This window comes from Bubalus kerabau, chromosome 1 (assembly GCF_029407905.1).
Source record: "Bubalus kerabau isolate K-KA32 ecotype Philippines breed swamp buffalo chromosome 1, PCC_UOA_SB_1v2, whole genome shotgun sequence".
In the NCBI taxonomy this organism is placed as follows: Eukaryota; Metazoa; Chordata; class Mammalia; order Artiodactyla; family Bovidae; genus Bubalus; species Bubalus kerabau.
Genome location: NC_073624.1, coordinates 106,635,001 through 106,652,822, shown reverse-complemented (window position 1 = coordinate 106,652,822; position 17,822 = coordinate 106,635,001).

The window sequence follows — 17,822 nt, the reverse complement described above, 5'->3', positions numbered from 1 at the left end:
TTACACATTCTGTTTCCAGAGAGGGCTGAAATATGGACTCAGATCTGTTAACATGAATATAAAAGCATTGTAGGACTTCCCTGGTGGTCCAGTTGTTGAAACTCCATGCTCCCAATACAGAAGGTGTGGGTTTGATCCCTTGCCAGGGAACTAGATTCCACATGCCTCAACTAAGACCTGGCCTATTTAAATAAAAAATAAAAGTATTGTGGATGGATGATCCAGGACGCTTGGTTGGTTGGGAGACTAGGTTAAAGGTGTATATTCTGAACCTGGGGATGTCTTGACAACATTGAGAGAGAAGATTCTTGCAGAAAAGGTGTTTGGGAGGGACTTTCAGCCTCAGCATCTAGTTCTATGAAGAATAGAGGTAGTTGCTAAATGCAGCCTTGAATGTTGGCTAGAAGCAAGGCTTTCAGAACCCATCAACTCTGTAGCAGGCCTGAGTCCTCAAGCCAAGGCATTACTGGAGGAAACTCGGTCTGGGAGCCTGTGCCTGAACTTCTATCCTGGCCCACAGCTATCCACCCTGGTGCATGCCTTCCCCTCCAACCAGGTTCATCTCACCAGAGGCTCTCAACATCAGTGTCTGGGCTTTTAGAACCACAACTCCACGTTGCCCATGGGTTTTTCTCATGCTTTGTCATCAGCATACACATGAAGGTGTTTCATCACAAATTTGAATGAAAACCAACAAGTGAAAGTAGAGAAGATGTTTCAATAATTTGTAGTGTTAATAGATTGAAGCCATTCACAATGTAGCCTTAAATGCACATTTGATGGTATACAAAGGAACTTATGAGCAAGGTTAAGTAATAAAATGGGTTATAACAACACAAAAAGATTTTTATCTGAATTTGAAATGACAAAGAATTAGAATCTAATCACACACAAGTGACACAATATTTCTAAATGTCAATTTGGGAAGATGACGATAGCATGAAATACCTTTGTTCCCCTTAACTCAGCAATTATACTTCTAAAAATCTTTTCAAAGATAAAACAATTGTATTTGTGAGCCAAAGTCTTATCATGGATAAAAAGCAAAGCAGGGATGTCGGTAAAACAAATTGGAAACGATCTATAAGATGTTAACAGTCATTATCTCAATGTAGCAGAATGATCAGGAATTTTCAATCTTCTTTTCACTTTTCTAAGATTTCCATATTGTTAAAAGTACATATATCATGATAATGGATGCTTGGGGCTGGTGCACTGGGACAACCCAGAGGGACGGTACGGGGAGGATAGAGGGAGGGGGGTTCAGGATGGGGAAGACGTGTATATCTGTGGTGGATTCATGTGGATGTATGGCAAAACCAGTACAATATTGTAAAGTAATTAACCTCCAATTAAAATAAATACATTTATATTAAAAATATTTTTAAATGTTACTTTTAATTTTCAAAATTCTCTATTGTCTGTCAGAAAATAAAAGACATTTTATTTCCTGGACACAGAAGCATAAACAGCAAACTCTTTTTTTTTAAGAAAATAAGATAAAAAAAATACATAATACTTTATAATTATGTTTCTGAAAGTTGAATGTTTTAAATTCAATATAAATGCTAAGTCAAGAAGAATTCCATCCTAATTCTACTCTTTTGAGACAAAGAGAAAATGCAAATGATGTGACACAAATTGCATTTGCAAAGTTCAAATGTAGGTAATTATATAGAGAGATAATAAGCATATCTACTAATATTTATTAAATATTTCTAAGTGCTGGGTGATATACTTTGCATAGGTAGCTCACTGAATCTTCATACCAATGCTAAAACTTTAATACTATTATTAGACCAATTTTACAATTTAAGAAAAACAAAGCTTTCTTGAGGTGTCTCCATAAGCTATCATGCCAACTTTCAAATCTTAGAATTATCAGAGTCTGCTGTATTAACTACTATTGGTATACAGTTTATTAATTAGGCTTCTTATGATATTTTAAATATATTGTTGCCAATAGACAATTAATAACTTGTGACATTGATCTGTTACACAAAATAAAAATAACATAATAAATATAAATATAATTTTCTTGGCAGAAAGCAAAATTTTGATTAAACCTATTTAATATAAAATACACATAAATATATAATATGATACTGCTGCAGCTGCTAAGTCACTCTAGTCAGGTCTGACTCTTTGTGTCCCTATGGATTGTAAGCCTGTCAGGCTTCTCTGTCCATTGGATTTTCCAGGCAAGAGTACTGGAGTGGGTTATCATGCCCTCTTCCAGGGGATCTTCCTGACCCAGGGATCAAACCCGCATCTCTTATGCCTCCTGCATTGGCAGGTGGGTTCTTAACTACTAGAGTACCACCTGGGAAGCCCCTATAACATGATGAGGTGGGTTATATATGATATTTCAAGTAGTATTGTTTGTCTTCTTTGATGACTGCATGTATGTGTGTTCAGTCATATCTGACTGTTTGTGACCCCATGGACTGTAGCTCACCTGTTTCCATTGTTCATGGGATTTTCTAGGCAAGAATACTGGAGTTGGTTGCCATTTCCTTCTCCAGAAGATTTTTCCAACCCAGGGATCCAACCCACATGTTCTGTGTCTCCTGCAATGCAGGTGGATTCTTTATTGCTGAACAATAAGGGAAGTTTCAACTGGTATAAGTGGAAAATATAAAGCTTTGAAGATAATACACTTGTGCATTTTGCATTAATGCAAAATAAGATAAAACACCACCACCAAAACCTTGTAATATAATTCCAAGAGTTAACAAAAACAGAAATAAAGTCCTTAAAGAACAATGGTAGTCACCTAAGTTCTAATATCCAATCCTCCAACTTATAATCTTCCAAAGTTCATTCAAAACAATCAAAGCACAAATAAACCTTCTGTAGTATATACCCTCAGCACAACCAAGAGAAAAATAAAATAACGCAAAGTCCAATTAATATGTAAATAAAAGCAATAACATTAAGGACAAGCAGAACTGGCTGAGGAGCCCAAATTAGAGGTCAAGAGACAGACCAAAATATGTGTCATTTATTAAACAACATTAAACTATACCATAATAAAAGATTAAGAAAGATAGTAATCTACCCAAAGTTCTCTCTCACCGCAAACACAGAATTAGATGGTTCCAGGAAAAAACAAATGAATATTCAAGAACAATAAAACATACTAATGGCAAAAAAAAAAAAAAAAAAAATTCAGACCAATGTCAAACAAATTTACTGAGAAGAAAACTGAACTATCTGAAGGAACTCTGATATTTGGCTTTTGTTGTTCCATGAAGCAAGGAATCTCAGAGGTTAGTTGGGTCATGGAGAATAACCTGAGAAGGTTTACATTGAGAAAACTTGGGGAAAAAACAGTGATCAAAAAATGACTCTGATAGTAAAATACTGAATTAGTATAAATTCATGATTATATTGTGATAATAAAAAAGATAGAAAGTAAGAAACCTATTTGCTACAATTGGATGTGACCACTGCACCATCATCTGATCCCCAAATCAGTAACTGAAAGAAAAGAACTAAAGTTTCCCCACTTTCCAGGAGGAACTGTATTTTATCAACAGTTGATGATTTTTTTTTTTTTTCAGATACTGGCAGTATAGAGCAATGATCCTTAAGAAAAAAAGAAACAAAAGAAGTAAGACACATAATTTCTCCCATTTGCTGCCAGAAGGCAATTTTTAAAAGGCAGGGCAGAATACTGATGCAAGAAATTGAAGAAGACACAAATACAAAGATATTCTTTCTTAATGGCACAGAAGAATTAATATTGGTAAAAAGTCCATATTACTTAAAGTGATCTATAAATCAAATGTGAATCCTGTTAAAACACCAATGGCAGTTTTCACAGATTTAGAAAAAAGTCCCTAAAATTTGTATGACACTACAAAGACTTTGAGACCCCAAAATAATCCTAAGAAAGCAGAACAAAGCTAGCAACATCACACTTCCTAATTGAAACTATGTAACAAAGGAGAAAAGGAAAGATATACCCATTTGAATGCAGAGTTCTAAAGAATAGCAAGGAGAGATAAGAAAGCCTTCCTCAATGATCAGTGCAAAGAAATAGAGAAAAACAATAGAATGGGAAAGACTAGAGATTTCTTCAAGAAAATTAGAGATACCAAAGGAACATTTCATGCAAATATGGGCTCGATAAAGGACAGAAATGGTATGGACCTAATAGAAGCAGAAGACGTTAAGAAGAGGTGGCAAGAATACACAGAAGAACTGTACAAAAAAGATCTTCATGACCCAGATAATTATGATGGTATGATCATTCACTTAGAGCCAGACATCCTGGAATGTGAAGTCAAGTGGGCCTTAGAAAGCATAACTATGAACAAAGCTAGTGGAGGTGATGGAATTCCAGTGGAGCTATTTCAAATCCTGAAAGATGATGCTGTGAAAGTGCTGCACTCAATATGTCAGCAAATTTGGAAAACTCAGCAGTAGCCACAGGACTGGTAAAGTTCATTTTTCATTTCAATCCCAAAGAAAGGCAATGCCAAAGAATGCTCAAACTACCACACAATTGCACTCATCTCATATGCTATCAAAGTAATGCTCAAAATTCTCCAAGGCAGGCTTCAACAATACTTGAACCGTGAAATTCCAGATGCTCAAGCTGGTTTTAGAAAAGGCAGAGGAACCAGAGATCAGTTTGCCAACATCCGTTGGATCATAAAAAGGCAAGAGAGTTCCAGAAAAACATCTATTTCTGCTTTATTGACTATGCCAAAGCCTTTGACTGTGTGGGTCACAATAAACTGGAAAATTCTGAAAGAGATGGGAATATCAGACCACCTGACCTGCCTCTTGAGAAATCTGTATGCAGGTCAGGAAGCAACAGTTAAAACTGTACGTGGAAATAACAGATTCATTCCAAATAGGAAAAGGAGTACGTCAAGGCTGTATATGGTCACCCTGCTTATTTAAATTATGCAGAGTACATCATGAGAAACGCTGGGCTGGAAGAAGCACAAGCTGGAATCAAGATTGCCGAGAGAAATATCAATAATCTCAAATATGTAGATGACACCACCCTTATGGCAGAAAGTGAAGAAGAACTAAAGAGCCTCTTGATGAAAGTGAAAGAGGAGAGTGAAAAAGTTGGCTTAAAGCTCGACATTCAGAAAAGAAAGATTATGGCATCTGGTCCCATCACTTCATGGCAAATAGATGGGGAAACAGTGGAAACAGTGTCAGACTTTATTTTTTTGGGCTCCAAAATCACTGCAGATGGTGACTGCAGCCATGAAATTAAAAGACACTTACTCCTTAGAAGGAAAGTTATGACGAACCTAGACACCATATTAAAAAGCAGAGACATTACTTTGTCAATAAAGGTCCATCTAGTCAAGGCTATGGTTTTTCCAGTGGTCATGTATGGATGTGAGAGTTAGACTGTGAAGAAAGCTGAGAGCTGAAGAATTGATGCTTTTGAACTGTGGTGTTGGAGAAGACTCTTGAGAGTTCCTTGGAGTGCAAGGAGATCCAACCAGTCCATACTTAAAGAAATCAGTCCTGAATGTTCATTTTAAGGACTAATGCTGAAGCTGAAACTCCAATACCTTGGCCATCTGATGCAAAGAGCTGACTCATTTGAAATGTCCCTGATGCTGGGAAAGATTGAAGGCGAGAGGAGAAGGGGACGACAGAGGATGAGATGTTTGGATGGCATCACCGACTCAACGGACATGAGTTTGAGTAATCTCTGGGAGCTGGTGATGGACAGGGAGGCCTGGCATGCTGCAGTCCATGGGGTCACAAAGAGTTGGACATGACTGAGCGCCTGTACTGAAATGAACTGAATAAAGATATAGTAATTAAACTACTGTCACAAAACCTAAAAGCTTCTGAACAATAAAAGAAAATCATCCAACACAGGAGGGTAGAGCCCTATTTTTGAAAGAGATATGGTGGTCTACAATAGTAAGTTGGAAATAGGATGTCTAGGGGAGAGATTTAAAAGCAATGTAGCTAGATAGCAAGATAGAGTTACTGGGTAGCCGTTGAAACTTAAATTAAATCCACAGACACTAGAACAATATGTCTCTCAGGTCCCAGTATAAAAAGACAGCATGTTGTTAAAAGCTACTAATAATACTGATTATCTATAGAAAACCACTCAATCAAACAAGGCATACACAAGTTCACCTTCCTTTAAACTGCAATTGTTAAAAAAAATAAAAATTTGGTTTCAAATTTTTATGTAGGTGACCATATCCTGATAATATACATGCACTTACATATAGAATGTTGCTACTTGCAAATATTAGTCTCACAAATGAGCATAAGTTACTTGAAGAGTATTTGGTTCCCTATTCAAACAATGTCTTATTTGTTAGAAATTTACCTTTTTTTGAAATTTACCTTACTTTGCCTTAAATAATTTCAGAAAAGTTTGAAAGTGTTATTCAAAGGTAATGGGTTGATTGCTAAAGATTAGTTTTATTTAGAAAAACAAGAACTTTTATTATCATGTCTTGAGTGAATTATTTTCTCAAGTTGATATATCATTTTTATATACCCTAAATGTCACCAGAGATTCATCTGTTAACAACATATGCTACAATATACTTTATCTTTTGTATATACGATGGGAAATACTGAACATATTTTGTTTAGCAGGTTTATGGCAAGTGTTTTCAAAAACAGTCTCTTTGTCACAAGTTTCTAATACAACACTACTGATTTTGAATACAGTTATGGCAATATGAGGGCTTCCCCAGTGGCTTATCAGTAAAAAATCTGCCAGCAATGCAGGAGACTGGAGTTTGATCCCCGGGCAGAGAGGATCCCCTGGAGAAGAACTTGGCAACCCACTCCAGTATTCCTGCCTGGAGAAACCCATGGACAGAGGAGCCTGGGGGGCTATGGTTCAGTGGGTTTCAAAGAATTGGACACAACTGTAGCAACTGTGCAGGCACATATACATGGACATAAGAATGCATATTAACCCTATGCTCCACCCCAAATGTATGCAAAGTTGGCACATCTGGTTCAATAAGACTTCCTTGGCTTTTGCTTATGGAAGAATCACATGCCCTTTGGAAGAGCCAGGTGCTAAATGTTTGTATATATGAAACTACTATAACAAAACATCAAATACACAAACGTGCAAAATTGTTATGATGTGTCACCATACCAAGTAATTCATTCTTAAATAGAAAGCAATCATTTCTATAATTCCCATCATCATATATAAGTACCTGGATAAATATACTTACATATAAAATGTATATCATATATTCATATATCTTACAAAGAATTTTGAAATTATAATGTGGCATATACTCCTATAGATTTATATACACATAATTATACATATATAATTATAGCTGTATTCACTGACAATGAAACAGGTACATCGGTGAGAAGGTACTATTCTTTCTCAATATTTAAAACTGATACTATCTGAGTTTGGTCTTCTCAATTTACAAACAATCACCAAAGTCTTCCCTCATAGCTCAGTTGGTAAAGAATCCGCCTGCAATGCAGGAGACCCCAGTTGGATTCCTAGGTTGGGAAGATCTGCTGGAGAAGAGAAAGGCTACCCACTCCAGTATTCTGGCCTGGAGAATTCCATGGACTATACAGTCCAAGGAGTTGCAAAGAGTCAGACATGAAGCGACTTTCACTTCACTCACACCAAGATATACCTCTAAATAAATAATCTTCTTAATAATCATCTTTTCCTTCTGTAATATTCTTTCTCACTGCTCCATCTAACCTTCTCTTCTTGTCTCCCTCTGCAAACTTTTGACATTACATAACCTCTCCTACAAACATTTTTTAGCAAAATTAAAAATTTAAATTCTCAGGTGGTACTTCTTCCTGAACCTAATTCCAATTTTTCATTAAGGACTATTACCTCTAAGTGGATTTCCCTCTGCCTACTCAAACACTCTGGTGGCTCAGATTGTAAAGAATCTGCCTGCAATGCAGGAGACCTAGGTTCCATCCTGGGTTGGGAAAATCCCCTGGAGGAGGACAAGGTGACCCACTCCAGTATTCTCACCTGCAGAATTCCATGGACAGAGAAGCATGGCAAGCTACAGTCCATGGGGTCACAAAGAGTGGGACACGACTGAGCAACTAACACACATACACTCAAACACCAGGAATCTAAAACTATAGCTGATTTTTCCTTCCAGCCTGCTCCACCTATCTGTCTCATTTTTGGTAGACCTAGCTTTCTAATCTCCTAGTCAAGTTATCTGAAAAAAAAAAAAAAAAAAAAAGCAAAAAACCAAAAACACAACCCTCCTGGTCTCCCATAGTCAGAGAACCTCCTCTCCAGACCTCAATTTCTCTCTCACAACCTGCCACAATTTCTCCCATTCATTACGTACTGTCATCATCAAATTTCAGGTTAATACTTTAACTTTGGAAACAGCAATAGATTCAGATCAGATCAGTAGCTCAGTTGTGTCTGACTCTTTGCAACCCCATGAATCGCAGCACACCAGGCCTCCCTGTCCATCACCAACTCCCGGAGTTCATTGAGAGTCATGTCCATTGAGTCAGTGATGCCATCCAGCCATCTCATCCTCTGTCGTCCCCTTCTCCTCCTGCCCCCAATCCCTCCCAGTATCAGAGTCCTTTCCAATGAGTCAACTCTTTGCATGAGGTGGCCAAAGTACTGGAGTTTCAGCTTTAGCATCATTCCCTCCAAAGAAATCCCAGGGCTGATCTCTTTCAGAATGGACTGGTTGGATCTCCTTGCAGTCCAAGGGACTCTCAAGAGTCTTCTCCAACACCACAGTTCAAAAGCGTTAATTCTTTGGCACTCAGCCTTCTTCACAGTCCAACTCTCACATCCATCCATGACCACAGGAAAAACTATAGCCTTGACTAGACGAACCTTTGTTGGCAAAGTAATGTCTCTGCTTTTGAATATGCTATCTAGGTTGGTCAAAACTTTCCTTCCAAGGAGTAAGCGTCTTTTAATTTCATGGCTGCAATCACCATCTGTAGTGATTTTGGAGCCCAGAAAAATAAAGTCTGACACTGTTTCCACTGTTTCCCCATCTATTTCCCATGAAGTGGTGGGACCAGATGCCATGATCTTTATTTTCTGAATGTTGAGCTTTAAGCCAACTTTTTAACTCTCCACTTTCACTTTCATCAAGAGGCTTTTGAGTTCCTCTTCACTTTCTGCCATAAGGGTGGTGTCATCTGCATATCTGAGGTTATTGATATTTCTCTCGGCAATCTTGATTCCAGCTTGTGTTTCTTCCAGTCCAGCGTTTCTCATGATGTACTCTGCATATAAGTTAAATAGGCAGGGTGACAATATACAGCCTTGATGAACTCCTTTTCCTATTTGGAACCAGTCTGTTTTTCCATGTCCAGTTCTAACTATTGCTTTCTGACCTGCATACAGGTTTCTCAAGAGGCAGGTCAGGTGTTCTGGTATTCCCATCTCTTTCAAAATTTTCCACAGTTTATTGTGATCCACTCAGTCAAAGACTTTGGCATAGTCAATAAAGCAGAAATAGATGTTTTTCTGGAACTCTCTTGCTTTTTCCATGATCCAGCGGATGTTGGCAGTTTGATCTCTGGTTCCTCTGCCTTTTCTAAAACCAGCTTGAACATCAGGAATTTCACGGTTCACACATTGCTGAAGCCTGGCTTGGAGAATTTTGAGCATTACTTTACTAGCGTGTGAGATGAGTGCAATTGTGCGGTAGTTTGATCATTCTTTGGCATTACCTTTCTTTGGGATTGGAATGAAAACTGACCTTTTGCAGTCCTGTGGCCACTGCTGAGTTTTCCAATTTTGCTTGCATATTGAATAGATTACTTGACGGTTTTTCCTACCTTTTCACTATTTAGCATGTTTCTAAAGTATCAGAACCTAAACTGGAAGAGGATTCGGAAGTACCAGCTCCTAAACCAGGTGAGATGGTGTGGCGGAGATGTCAGGATGCGTTTCCAGTCCTGAGGTGTTAAAAACATGCTTGCTTGGTGAGGTTATTAGAAAAAAAAGGTGAGGTTATTAGAAAAAAAAATATAAAAACAAGGTCCTGATGTGCCCGCAGGCAGGCAGAAGTCAAGAAAGCTGCCTGCAAATCGCCTGTGTCATCACAATGATAAAACAATGCCCCATTGGGTACCTTGGTTATCAAGGAGGAACAGCCAGCTGGTCCTGCACAGAGCTCAGCCAGCCGGTGCATTCAAACACGGTGAATTCAAAAACTCCCCACACTACTGAACCCCAGGACTTACACAGTGGAAACTGTCTGCAGAAGACAAATTCAGTTGATCCGTTTCAGTAATGCTATTTGGAAGAAATCGGGAAGAACCTAATGCCTCTTTCAGAATGATTTTATGTATTCATTTTTCAAGTTGTAGAATTAGCTGCATTTTAATTTTCACACTGCATTTCATGAGAAAGTGACACTGGGAAGAGCCAAGGAGGTAGAAGGCCTGGGCAGTTCTTTTGAGTCAAAGCCACAATTTCTTATCCATCTGTTGGACTTCTACTTCCCACTCCTGAGCTAAAATAACCAAAGTTCATCCTATTTTGTGATGAATGGTCTTTATCATTAAGTGCCTGACTTTTTGCAACCCCTGTTCTTGTAAGAGTAGTTTTATATTGAATTGAAACAAAAAAATTCTTCTCTATAGGAAATAACGAAATAATTGGGGTCCAGTATGATGGTGGCCCCAGTGCTTCAGGCATTGTCTCCTTTTGCTGCAAGCTGCGCATGCTGAGGCCATGAACAATCACCTAGAGTTCAACGAGGAGTCAAAGGACCAGCAGAGAATACATCACAGGATAGCATCCCATTTCTGGACTGTATGGAAAGCAGAAGCTTGACATCTTTTGCTTGAGGACATTGAAATTTATACACTTTGTGATTTTGTCCAAAGTCATCTAACTGGAAGAAACACCCTGCAAAGTTGCCACCACAGTGTAGTTTGGATTGCTTGAAACTGGAGCTTCAGCAATTGCTACAATAACTGGAGGAAAAAATACTTTGAAACCTTACTAGCTTTATCCAGAGTTTCAGTATGTCAACCAAAGTATCAGGCTGCCAACCCCAGTGTCCTCCCTCTGACTTTTAAAGAAGTTAAACTGCTTTCTCATAATGTTTCACTTGTACACAATTCACATCTTTTAAAAATGCAAAGCAAGTGATCACGAGTCTATGGCTCAACTAATTTTGAAGTCCTATAAGGTTGACCATCTCTATAATTTGGATTCATCAGACTGTGAATGGTTGTGGGCTATACCACTTTATCACATATGCAACCCTTAAACTACTGTAACTCTACATTGAACACCAGTGGAATAATTCTGATTCTTTTGGACAGTTCAGAAAAAAGATCCAAGGAATTAATTTCCCTGGAGGATGGATACGTGAAAAGGAAGAATCAAGTAAAATTTAACAATAATAACCCTTTATGGATTTGGGCTCAAAATCTTTGATGAACTACCATGCACATATCTGTGGGATGGAGAACAGTTATTAAAATAGGGCAGTACCTTTTTTTAGAAAAAAAAAAAAAGAGTTCATACATTTATTGGGACTTTCCATCCAACAAGCTCCTGTGTCTTCAAATTTTGTCACAGGCTTAAAAATCAACTACCTCTGAAAAATTTTAGAGCCAGAAGATTTTTTAAAGTCCTGCTTGAATCACGGCAAGATGCTTTGGTTTTACTAGGACTTTGGTTGAGACAAGACCCAAGCTACTGAAAGTCGTATTGTGTACCGATAGGAGAGTCCCAGGGGAGCTATACAATTTCCAGACACAGATGTGTAACTGGCCCTGGGAAAGATGAAGATGGCTCCCGGGGAAAGAGCAGACTTTCATGTAAGGTCTGTCAGATTCTCTTTTGGAACTCAACACTGAATGTCATCAGTCTTGCATTAGAGGTTAAACTAAGTCACATAGAAGTGAAAACTAATCTGTGTTAGTTTTGGGATTCTTGCTCCTAATTAGAAAAAATTAAGGATTGAACTATTTAGAAGTACATAAGACCAAGAAGGATATTGTTTGGTGCAACACAGTTTATTTCTCAAAGGCCTTACTATAAATCGCTATGTATGTGGACGTGCTTTTGTACATAATTCCTTTTCCTCCTGAAACTCAGTGTATTCTAAGCATTAGCTTAAGAAAAGTAGCAATCTCCACATTTCTTTTCATTTAATCTTTATGGATTTGCTCTCTTCTCTTACCAGTGCTCACATTTTTAGAATTTAATTTTATATCACCATGATGGTACTTTCTTGATAAAGATTTCTCTGAATCTCCTTTTGGGTCAAAAACTGTTCATCACATTTTTAAACTCTTACCATTTTATCTATATTGCTCTTAATCAACTTAATAGTTTCTGCTTCTTCATATTGTATTGGTAAGTCTTATTTCCTGTTGGATTCTGAACGTCGTATATGCAAAACATTGTTTTGAACTTCTATCATTGTATTTGATTACTTAGTGGAGTTTTTTTTTTTTTTTTAAGATTGTAAACAATCTTCCCTGGACTTCCCTGGTGGTCCAGTAGCAGTTAAGACCTGAAGCTTGGGGCTGGTGCACTGGGATGACCCAGAGGGATGGTATGGGGGTTCAGGATGGGGAACACGTGTATACCCATGCCGGATGCATGTTGATGTGTGGAAAAACCAATACAATATTGTAAAGTAAAAAATAATAATAACAATAATAAAATTAAATAAAAAAGAAAAAAGAATTGACTTATTCATTGAAAGAAAAAAAAAAAAAAAGACTTTGACATCCAAAGCAAGTGATGTGGGTTCAATTCCTTGTCAGGGAGCTAAAATCCCACATGCCTTACAGCCAAAAATCCAAAAGGTAAAACAGAAGTAATATTGTAACAAATTAAATAATGAAGACTTAAAAAACGGTAGGTGACTCAGGCAGTAAAGAATCTGTGTGCAGTGCAGGAGACCTGGTTTTGATCCCTGGATCAGGAAAATTCCCTGGAGAAGGGGATCTTCTCCACTCCAGTACTCTTGCCTTGAGAATTCCATGGACAGAGGAGCCTGGTGGGCTACAGTCCATGAGGTTGCAAAGAATCAGAAATGACTGAGTGACTAACACATATATACATATCAAAAAAGTCTTAAAAAAAAAAAAAAGCAAACAGCTACTTTTTGTTGACTACTTAGCGCAGGCGGCTGCGACTGGCACACTTAGCATGGCTGAGAGGAGCTACCCCTTGTCCAAGGTCAGGGGCAGAAGCCGGGAGGACCCCATGCCCAAGGGGCGGTGGCCAAGAGGAGCTACCCTGCGTCCGAGGCCAGGGCTGGCCACCGGGAGGACCTACACCACGCCTGAGGCCAGGAACTGTGGCCAGGAGGAGCAACCCGACCTCCAAGGAGCAGTGGCTTCACAGGCGCAGGAGGGCCTAGAGGAGCTATTCCACATTCGAGGTCAGAAAGGACGGCAGTGAAGAGATACCCCTCGTCCAGGATAAGGAGCAATGGCTGCACTTTGCTGGAGTGGCCTTGAGGAGAAACCCCATGTCCAAGGTACGAGAAACCCAAGTAAGATGGTAGGTGTTGCGAGAGGGCATCTGAGGGCAGACACACTGAAAGCATACTCACAGAAAACTAGTCAAACTAATCACACTAGGACCACAGCCTTTTCTAACTCAATGAAACTAAGCCATGCCCATGGGGCCACCCAAGATGTGTGGGTCATGGTGGAGAGGGCTGATAAATGTGGTCCACTGGAGAAGGGAATGGCAAACCACTTCAGTATTCTTGCCTTGAGAACCCCATGAACAGTATGAAAAGGCAAAATGATAGGATACTGAAAGAGGAACTCCCCAGGTAGGTAGGTGCCCAATATGCTACTGGAAATCAGTGGAGAAATAACTCCAGAAATAATGAAGGGATGGAGCCAAAGCAAAAACAATACCCAGCTGTGGATGTGACTGATGATAGAAGCAAGGTCCAATGCTGTAAAGAGCAATATTGCATAGGAGCCTGGAATGTCAGGTCCATGAATCAAGGCAAATTGAAAGTGGTCAAACAAGAGATGGCAAGAGTGAACGTTGACATTCTAGGAATCAGCGAACTAAAATGGACTGAAATGGGTGAATTTAACTCAGATGACCATTATATCTACTACTGCGGGCAGGAATCCCTCAGAAGAAATGGAGTGGCCATCATGGTCAATAAAAGAGTTCAAAATGCAGTACTTGGATGCAATCTCATAAACGACAGAATGATCTCTGTTCATTTCCAAGGCAAACCCTTCAATATCACAGTAATCCAAGTCTATGCCCCAACCAGTAATGCTGAAGAAGCTGAAGTTGAATGGTTCTATGAAGACCTACAAGACCTTTTAGAACTAACACCCAAAAAAAGATGTCCTTTTCATTATAGGGGACTGGAATGCAAAAGTAGGAAGTCAAGAAACACCTGGAGTAACAGGCAAATTTGGCCTTAGAATATGGAATGAAGAAGGGCAAAGACTAATAGAGTTTTGCCAAGAAAATGCACTGGTCATAGCAAACACCCTCTTCCAACAACACAAGAGAAGACTCTATACATGGACATCACCAGATGGTCAACACCAAAATCAGATTGATTATATTCTTTGCAGACAAAGATGGAGAAGCTCTATACAGTCAACAAAAACAAGACCAGGAGCTGACTGTGGCTCAGATCATGAATTCCTTATTACCAAATTCAGACTGAAATTGAAGAAAGTAGGGAAAACCACTAGACCATTCAGGTATGACCTAAATCAAATCCCTTATGATTATACAGTGGAAGTAAAAAATAGATTTAAGAGACTAGATCTGATAGATAGAGTGCCAGATGAACTATGGACTGAAGTTCATGACATTGTACGGTAGACAGGGATCAAGACCATCCCCTTGGAAAAGAAATGCAAAAAAGCAAAATGGTTGTCTGGGGAGGCCTTACAAATAGCTGTGAAAAGAAGAGAAGCAAAAAAAAAAAAAAAAAAAAGGAGAAAAGGAAAGATATAATCATCTGAATGCAGAGTTCCAAAGAATAGAAAGAGGAGATAAGAAAGCCTTCCTTAGGAGTCAGTGCAAAGAAATAGAGGAAAACAACAGAATGGGAAAGACTAGAGATCTCTTCAAGAAAATTAGAGATACCAAGGGAACATTTCATGCAAAGATGGGCTCGATAAAGGACAGAAATGGTATGGACCTAACAGAAGCAGAAGATATCCAGAAGAGGTAGCAAGAATACACAGAAGATCTGTACAAAAAACATCTTCACGACCCAGATAATCACGATCGTGTGATCACTCACCTAGAGCCAGACATCCTGGAATGTGAAGTCAAATGGGCCTTAGAAAGCATCACTACGAACAAAGCTAGTGGGGGTGATGGAATTCCAGTTGAGCTATTTCAAATCCTGAAAGATGATGCTGTGAAAGTGCTACACTCAATATGCCAGCAAATTTGGAAAACTCAGCAGTGGCCACAGGACTGCAAAAGGTCAGTTTTCATTCCAATCCCAAAGAAAGGCAATGCCAAAGAATGCTCAAACTACCGCACAATTGCACTCATCTCACATGCTAATAAAGTAATGCTCAAAATTCTCCAAGCCAGGCTTCAGCAATACGTGAACTGTGAACTTACAGATGTTCAACCTGATTTTAGAAAAGGCAGAGGAACCAGAGATCAAATTGCCAACATCCGCTGGATCATGGAAAAAGCAAGAGAGTTCCAGAAAAACATCTATTACTGCTTTATTGACTATGCCAAAGTCTTTGACTGTGTGGATCACAATAAACTGTGGAAAATTCTGAAAGAGATGGGAATACCAGACCACCTGACCTGTCTCTTGAGAAATTTGTATGCAGGTCAGGAAGCAACAGTTAGAACTGCACATGGTACAACAGACTGGTTCTAAATAGGAAAAGGAGTACGTCAAGGCTGTATATTGTACTCCTGCTTATTTAACTTATATTCAGAGTACATCATGAGAAATGCTGGGCTGGAAGAAGCACAAGCTGGAATCAAGATTGCCAGGAGAAAGTGAAAAAGGAGAGTGAAAAAGTTGGCTTAAAGCTCAACATTCAGAAAACGAAGATCATGGCATCTGGTCCCATCACTTCATGGAAAATAGATGGGGAAACAGTGTCAGACTTTATTTTTTTGGGCTCCAAAATCACTGCAGATGGTGACTGCAGTCATGAAATTAAAAGACGCTTACTCCTTGGAAGGAAAGTTATGACGAACCTAGATAGCATATTGAAAAGCAGAGACATTATTTTGCCAATAAAGGTCCATCTAGTCAAGGCTATGGTTTTTTCAGTGGTCATGTATGGATGTGAGAGTTGGACTGTGAAGAAAGCTGAGCGCTGAAGAATTGATGCTTTTGAACTGTGGTGTTGGAGAAGACTCTTGAGAGTCCCTTGGACTGCAAGGAGATCCAACCAGTCCATTCTGAAGGAGATCAGCCTTGGGGTTTCTTTGGAAGGAATGATGCTGAAACTGAAACTCCAATACTTTGGCCACCTCATGCGAAGAATTGACTCATTGGAAAAGACTCTGATGCTGGGAGGGATCGGGGGCAGGAGGAGAAGGGGACGACAGAGGATGAGATGGCTGGATGGCATCACTGACTCGATGGACGTGGTTCTGAGTGAACTCTGGGTGTTGGTGATGGACAGGGAGACCTGGTGTGCTGTGATTCATGGGGTTGCAAAGAGTCGGACACGACTGAGCAACTAAACTGAACTGAACTTTTTGTTGTGTGTGTGCATTTTTGCTTATGGAAGAAACTACCAACATGTGAATATTTACTTTTCTTTCTCACAGCTCAGCACTCAAAAAAGTTTGTCCAAGAGCTTCCCTGCCATGACCTAGACCTACAATGTAATCTCTGGGCTCTTTGGTTGCAGAAATGCAAATGAGCACACTAAACATAACTTTGTCTATTATCAAAGAACCAGACTCTTTAATGCTTGTTTGTTTTTATAATTTATTTGAGAAATGAAGATAATGACATTTGCTAGTTTTATTATTTAATGGATTAAAATATTTTATATGCAAGATAAATAACAGTTTTGGGGGACATTTAATGTAGCAGAAAAAATTAATCTCGACACTGTGAACCAGTAGCAAAATAAATGGCTTGTGCTCGGGAGCCTCCAACAGATGTATTCTGATCTGTTGCTTATCAGAATTCAGATATGGTACAAAGGTTTAGAAGCCATGCAATTTGGGAACTGATATTCATTGGACCTATGGGACTATCTATATATCTTTACTACTTCACATGGGGCTTCCATGGTGGCCTAGATGGTAAAGAATCAGCCTGCAGTGTAGGAGACCTGGGTTCAATACCTGGGTCAGGAAGATCCCCTGGAGAAGGGAATGGCTACCCACTCTAGTACTCTTGCCTGGAGAATCCTATGGACAGAGGAGTCTGGTGGGCTACACTCCATAGGGTCACAAAGAGTCAGACATGACTGAGTGACTAACACACACACTTCACATATCTGCATACATATGTATAGGAATAAAGATTCTTTGTGGCATTATGAATATCTGTTATTGACCTCAAATCATTGCTCATGGAGGCAGATAAAGTGTTGGTTGTACAAACTTCCTTACATTTCTTCTTGGGAAGACACTGTGGGGGAATCTTACATTAGTTTTCATTAACTTGAAAAAATCCTTTCATTTGGTAAAGAATTTATACTGATACAAAGTGATAAATGAATTATTACACAGTAGAACCATTTGCTTAGAGGGCATATGCTTATGCATATTATCATGTTTCTGTAATGTTACCTGGATTATATTACCTGGACAAACCACCAAATGTTAATGAGTTCAGTTCTCTCCCTCCAGTTATTTAGGGTAAAAT